The sequence below is a fragment of the Cibotium barometz genome, chromosome 2 (genome assembly GCF_041138505.1).
Source record: "Cibotium barometz isolate CiBa-2024 chromosome 2, ASM4113850v1, whole genome shotgun sequence".
In the NCBI taxonomy this organism is placed as follows: domain Eukaryota; kingdom Viridiplantae; phylum Streptophyta; class Polypodiopsida; order Cyatheales; family Cibotiaceae; genus Cibotium; species Cibotium barometz.
In genome coordinates, this window is record NC_141047.1 from 45,558 (window position 1) to 53,440 (window position 7,883).

Sequence of the window (7,883 nt, forward strand, 5' to 3'; positions counted from 1 at the left end):
TACTTTAGCACCTGACCTACAGGATATCCCATGACTCATTTGGGAGATCCTTACAGCCCACAGCTTCAGATCTCTTGGGTACACCTGATATACCTGGATCACTTTGATGCACACTGCTCTGTAGCTGCTAGCACTTATTCTAGATCTATTTTATTTTTATCTTTTATTTTATGTTTGCCCTTTGAGGCCTGTATGAGACGCCTTGATGTGTACCTTTTGTCGCATAGCCCCGTGAGGGCTTTTGCCGATGTTAATACATCTCTCTCTCTCTCTCTCTCTCTCACACACACACACACAGAGTTGACAATGGATGCCAACAAATGCAAAAGCTTATGCAGACCAAGACTCCAGAACAGGATGCAGCAAATGCACAAGAAGAGAAGTGGACTGACATAGTTTCCAAGAAGAACCCCAATACAGAACACACAGATGAGCTAATGAAGTCAGCCCCCAAGTCCCACCACGTTCCTCAATGTCAAGACAAGAAGATGTACACGAATAGAAAGAAAGAGAAAAGAGATCTCAGAACATTGTTATCCATGGCATACTGGAGATGGAGAAGGAAACCCCCCTTACTTTAGCTAAGGAGGTGACTGAATTTTTTTCAGAACATTTTGCAATGCCTGAAGTGACTATATATGCGGCTCACCGTGTAGGGAGAGCACAGGAGGCCAAGCCCAATAAACGGGCTATTGTATGCACTATAGCAAACCCACGTAAAAGGGAGATAATTTTGGACAGCAGTAAGGTGTACCTTTCTATCTCAATGAGGATCAAACTCCCAAACAGCAGGAAATGAGGAGAAAGCAATATGCAGTTAGGCAGATGCATCAAGTCAAGATACCTCCCACGCAGGAGGGAGAGAATGCTAAATAGGGACTCGGGACTCATGGGATATACAAGCACTTAGAAGTCATGTTTTGGAACTGTAGAGGATTCCCTTGGCATAAAGGTGTTACCTTTATCCAAGGAGCAGACGTGATCATACCTGGTGAGACATGGGAGCACGACACATGCAGGAGTCCTGAGATACCAAGCTATGTTGTACACACAGTATACCAGAAGCAAGTGGGAAAGAGAGAATAGGGAGGGGTACCATGCACCATCAAAGAACATCTAGCAGATAAGATCAACTGCCATAGAGAGGATAAATACAAAAGATACATATGGCTGAAAATTGCAGAGCCAATCATGCCTTTGAGGCACTTTGTCTAGACATTGCTGAATTTCAGGACCAAGGCAGGGTCATAGTGATGGGGGATCTAAATGCAAGAGTCGGACAGATGCAATTCCAGCCTATCATGCCAGATGAGTTGGATAAAGAATCTGAATTCGAGGTACACAATACATGGATTAGGAAATCTGATGATGACACAATCAAAGCACAAGGAAGAGCCCTTAGAGGAATGGTTAATGGATTACATATGCTTATCTTGAACGGAATGAAACTCTTTCCCCACACAAATAAAATAACTTGTTTCTCGGCCAGTGGTGGACACAATGTCCTGGACTATGCTCTAGCTCATGTGGACACATTACAAGATATCAAAAATTTCAGTAGGGGAGAAGCATCTTGAGTCCGATCATACCCCAATATGGCTCACACTGGATGTACAAATTGCAGCAGAACATAAAAAAACAGCAATCATTACAAAGCCAGGAAGGTTCATGATTAACTCAGACAAGCAGAAAGAATATGCCAAAGCTTTGAATGTCCGATTGGCTCTAGAGCTCTCCCCGACATGGCCAGCTTTGCAAGAAGCAATTACTGCCACAGCCACCCGCATTTTTTCACCACGCTCCATCTCCATTTCCAACGCTATGCCCTGCGTCTGCATCTCCATCTCCATTGTCATCTCCACCGCCTGCAGCTGCTGCACGATGGACGATACTGGTTCCAGTATTCGTCCTGGTAGCTATGATCGCGGGCGGGACACTCGGTGGCCTGCTCATGAGGAGCATAGGCTGCCGGGTGTTCCCTGCCCTCCGTCGCCCAGCAAGTGCAGTGCAAGTGGAGTTGGCACCGGAGGTAGAGGTGGAGGCTGCTCCTGCTCCAGCTTCGGTTCCTTCTTCCCCCCCGCCCTCCTTCACCCGCACCAGCTCCAGCTCCTCCCGGTGCCCAGCCAGGTTCTCTTTCTTTCTCTCCTTCAATAATACCACAATCTTCTTTCTCCATCGACCGATTCGTTGTTCATGCATTGATTGTCCAGGGTGACCCACTTTGCTAGTGGAGAGGTCCACCTATCGCTTCCTTCGACAGGCCGTGCTCCAAGCTTTGGACGAGACCGTGCCGGCCTTTGCCGCAACGCTCGTCGAAGCTGCCATCGACGACAAAAATCTCTCCGAGTATCAAAAGGTCGGTATAATATGATTAATGCGTTTCAACAGTTTATTGTCGTTCAGAAAATATTACAATTCGTCCAGCAATTCACAACTGCAGCTGCATTTTTCTTCATCAAGTATGTTGTTGTGGCCACGCTTAGGAAGCCGACAGTTGATGACGAGGGCAGATCTTCCACCATGATTCACAGACACTCCTCATTTTCAGACGTTGATCCAGGGAAGGCACTGTGGAGCAAGGTGTCGACGTTGTGTTGCTCAGTGCTAGTTTCAGCAACGAGGACTGGGTCAAGGGCTTGAGCCAAGGGTTCGCCTACCTCTAGCACTTTCTAACCCAAAAATGCGATGTCTTCTCTTTCAATGTTATCCTCCTCAAGCTCCTCTCTGGTTGCTCTCCTTCTACTATTCCTCTTTCTCAAATTTAGAACAAACATATCGTAAGTCAGCTTGCAATACAAGGAACACTCGAAACAAATACACCAAAGACATGGAGTTCTCATGGTGTTTTCTTTGTACGCATTCATGCATTTGCATATGCATTCTATACACTTCCGCACAATGAATTAGATCCCCACATATCACACGACCAATCTAGTCATTGCTCAGCCATCGTCCTTCTTCAGGAAGAGGTCCAAGACATGCGCGCCAAGTTTAAGCCCTCCATTGCCAAAGTTTTGCTGATCCAATCTTCATCTAGGAGACTTTCAGCCATCAGATATGCCTCAGTTCATCCATCTTTGAGGGCCACGTCCCGCATAGCAGGAGTATTAGGGACGAAATCCGCAGAACACGACAACTGAATACAATTTTCCTGCTGGTTCTGCTATGTTCCACCCGGCCTTTCCTTGCGTCCCCATGTTTGCCATGTGAAACATGAGATAGGCCTACTTTTCTATTTAATGCGAGCAAGTGGAAGGTGGTACGCCTTCCCTCTTGACCAGATTGAGATCCTATCATATGTGGTTATTATGATGCTTTGTGGAAAATCTCGCTAGCTCTCGTGCTTGGAGAAGGCTTGCATGCAACCTTGCATGTGAGAGACGTTGGGCCTTGTATGCTTGTCTTCTCTTTGTGAGAGGTGCTCTTTCTTACTTGCTAGTGAGTTAACTCTCCCTTGTGTGTTGAGCTAGGCTCTAGTCATGTGCGATTGTGTGTACTTCATTCTTTGTGTCATCATGAGCAGCTCCAAGCTTGATGAAGGAGAGGTGGGCTGCCTCTTATCATTAGGACGGTGAGGTAGCTTTTGGTATATTTTCCTTTTATGAATCTACTTGTGTGGTGCTATCACAAATGAGAGAACAAGTTGGTGTGATGATATTGGTGCTTGTTGCTTCATTAGTGGTTTTTCCTATCTTCTAGTTACCTTTACACCCACAATCATTTATTCTTGTTACCTTATCCTCCTTTCAAATTACCTTGATCTTGTGACCTCACCTCCCTTTTCCAACTACCTCACTTCTCGCCCACTAGGTGGCACCAGCTTGGGTTGGAATTGGGTTGCCTCCCTTCCTATATGTCTTCTATCGGCGCGCAGACCTGTGGTAGTGCTAGTTGCCTTTGCTTATGGTTACGTTGTCAGGTGTTGGACTAGGCATCTCCCCATTTGTGAGCCCCCATATGAGGTGATGACATCCCTGCTTCACCCCAATGGTGTTGGTCACATGATCAAATAGTCGCAAACTCTGCCTGTCACTCTTTTATATAGATCCCCCACTGAATGGCCTCTAGCACTCCCAAGTCATGTAACCTTTGCATCAAGTGGACACGTGGCACTGTATCAAATGCCTTGTGGAAATCCACAAAGCAACAAGAAATCTTCTTCCCTTGTGAATGCCACTCCTCAATGATGGCCCTAAGAGTAGAGACGTAGTGCCAGGTGGAGGTGGTAAACCTTTGTCTAAACTCTACCTGACATGCTAACCTCAATCTGTTTCTCTCTGTCCATTCACTCAGCTCATGCTCTAAAATAGAGCCAAATGTCTTAATTGACCAATCATGATAGTACGGTAGTTGTTGGGGACCATTGGATCATCTCTTTTGAAGAGGGGTATGATCGTGTGGTTTGACCAACTGGCTAGAAGTCCTCATAGACGAACCTATTCAACATGCAAGCTGATAATAGTGCCAAATACTCCTATGCATGGGCAAAATGTTGTGCTACTGAGCCATCATGGTCTTGTGCCCTTCCATTTTGAAGCTTGGTAATTGCATCTCTCACCCTCTTCTCAGTGTAAAGAACCCACAATTCATTGGTCTAGAAGTTGATGGGTGGGGCATATGTGCTTGCCTTAGAGCTTCATACAGTAGGGATGCCTGCCAAAAACACAGGTCTGCACCTGATGCTTCAAACCAGCAACCACACAATCACACCAAGTGACGTTGTGGCTATGTCATATAAACTTCCTCTTGCAAATCCGTGCAAGAAGGCATTCTTGGCATCCATTTGGTACAATGACCACCCTTTTGTTGCAGAGCCACTGCAATCACTACTCTCACAATTGCCGTCCTTGCAATTGGGCTAAAAGCACACAAGTAGATTCATAAAAGGAAAATATACCAAAAGCTACCTCACCGTCCTAATGATAAGAGGCAGCCCACCTCTCCTTCATCAAGCTTGGAGCTGCTCATGATGACACAAAGAATGAAGTACACACAATCGCACATGACTAGAGCCTAGCTCAACACACAAGGGAGAGTTAACTCACTAGCAAGTAAGAAAGAGCACCTCTCACAAAGAGAAGACAAGCATACAAGGCCCAACGTCTCTCACATGCAAGGTTGCATGCAAGCCTTCTCCAAGCACGAGAGCTAGCGAGATTTTCCACAAAGCATCATAATAACCACATATGATAGGATCTCAATCTGGTCAAGAGGGAAGGCGTACCACCTTCCCCTTGCTCGCATTAAATAGAAAAGTAGACCTATCTCATGTGTCACATGGCAAACATGGGAACGCAGGGAAAGGCCGGGTGGAACAGAGCAGAACCAGCAGGAAAATTGTATTCAGCTGTCGTGTTCTGCGGATTTCGTCCCTAATACTCCTGCTATGCGGGACGTGGCCCTCAAAGATGGATGAACTGAGGCATATCTGATGGCTAAAAGTCTCGTAGATGAAGATTGGATCAGCAAAACTTTGGCAATGGAGGGTTTAAACTTGGCGCGCATGTCTTGGACCTCTTCCTGAAGAAGGACGATGGTTGAGCAAAGACTAGACTGGTCGTGTGATATGTGGGGATCTAATTTGTTGTGCCGAAGTGTATAGAATGCGTATGCAAATGCATGAATGCGTACAAAGAAAACACCATGAGAACTCCATGTCTTTGGTGTATTTGTTTCGAGTGTTCCTTGTATTGCAAGCTGACTTACGATATGTTTGTTCTAAATTTGAGAAAGAGGAATAGTAGAAGGAGAGCAACCAGAGAGGAGCTCGAGGAGGATAACATTGAAAGAGAAGACATCGCATTTCTGGGTTAGAAAGTGCTGGAGGTAGGCGAACCCTTGGCTCAAGTCCTTGACCCAATCCTCGTTGCTGAAACTAGCACTGAGCAACACAACGTCGACACCTTGCTCCACAGTGCCTTCCCTAGATCAACGTCCGAAAATGAGAAGTGTCTGTGAATCATGGTGAAAGATCTCTCCTCGTCATCCTGTCGGCTTCCTAAGCCTGGCCACAACGACATACTTGACGAAGAAAAATGCAGCTACAGTCGTGAATTGCTGGACGAATTGTAATATTTCCTGAACGACAATAAACTGTCGAAACGCATTAATCATATTATACCGACCTTTTGATACTCGAAGAGATTTTTGTCGTCAATGGCAGCTTCGACGAGCGTTGCGGCAAAGGCCGGCACGATCTCATCCAAAGCTTGGAGCACGGCCTGTCGAAGGAAGCGATAGGTGGACCTCTCCACTAGCAAAGTGGGTCACCTTGGACAATCAACGCATGAACAATGAATCGGTCGATGGAGAAAGAAGATTGTGGTATTATTGAAGTAGAGAAAGAAAGAGAACCTGGTTGGGCACCGGGAGGAGCTGGAGCTGGTGCGGGCAAAGGAGGGCAGGGGGAAGAAAGAACCGAAGCTGGAGCAGGAGCAGCCTGCACCTCTACCTCCGGTGCCAACTCCACTTGCACTGCACTTGCTGGGTGACGGAGGGCAGGGAACACCCGGCAGCCTATGCTCCTCATGAGCACGCCAACGAGTGTCCCGCCCGCGATCATAGCTACCAGGACGAATCCTGGAACCAGTATTGTCCATCGTGCAGCAGCTGCAAGAGATGGAGATGACAATGAAGATGGAGATGCAGACGCACGGCATCGCGCTGGAAGAGATGGAGATGACAATGAAGATGGAGATGCAGACGCAGGGCATCGCGCTGGAAATGGAGATGGAGCGCGGTGAAGACGATGTCCATACACAAGGAGCAGGTTGGCCAGGCAAAGCAGCACGTTCTTGGCCATGGCGAAAGAGGCGCGAAATTTGAAAATGCTTGACAGCCTTGGAGCCTAGCCCCTTTTATAGCCGCGCAAATGCATAACAAGGTACTCGTGCCTCTCATTTCCCCTAGCCTCTTGCCTCTTTTACAGGGCCACCACGACGCTACATGAGAACATAATCTAGCCTTCAGGACACCCCCATCTCACACTTGTTTCTCTTGGTTTTTGCGATGGTAGCGAGGAGTTTGTCAAGTTCAACTTTTCATCATCTCCGAATGCCCGCCCGATTCCTTGCGTGCCTTTTATACTAGTTCAAATCGATTCATTCCGTTGCGTGGAGTTCATCTTAGTAGTACAAAGCTTTTACTTTCAGCCTAAACTTCCCTTTTAAGCGCCTTGAAACCTTTGACTTCAATCTCCTTCCACTTCACTAGGCGGCAATGCTCGCACGCACTCTTCATGAGCTTCGGCACCTAGGTGGAAATTGGAGGCCGCTGCACTCCCTAACCCCACAATCACACCTAGCTAGGTGCAAGGTGCCTCACCTGAGAAGTTCATGTGGTTGTCCATAAAGTGGGAATTCGTTTAAAACTTCTCCACATGTTTTCAATGTGGCGAGCAAGGGTCTCTTATAGAAACCTAAGGCATGACAAGTATGCCCTTTGTCTCGGGTTAGTAGCAGAGGGAGAGGTGCTATGGCTAGGTCTTAGGGTATATACCTTAGTTCTAACTATAAGGGCTTCAAAGAGAGGTCTCCGTATCGATGGAGATGGGAGACACATCACCCACACAGAGACGCCTTTGCAATAATGTCGACAAAGTAAGAGGGACACTTACATCGAGGAGAAGCTAAGTATTGTGTAACATCTTCCTCCTCTTAAGGATAAGCCTCATGTGCAAGGAAAATTTATCCCATTGGATATTTTCCAAATGTCTCCAATCCTTGTGACTGTTTTAAAAGAGTTTTAGAATCCACTTTGTTAAGGGATACACCAAAAGCCAAAAATGCGTCAGCCACTATAATTCTTTTATTAGAACTGACTCTCGTAGAGAGAGAAGTGCTTTAGTGGGCACTTCCAAAATAAAAATTAAAAACAAAACCTAA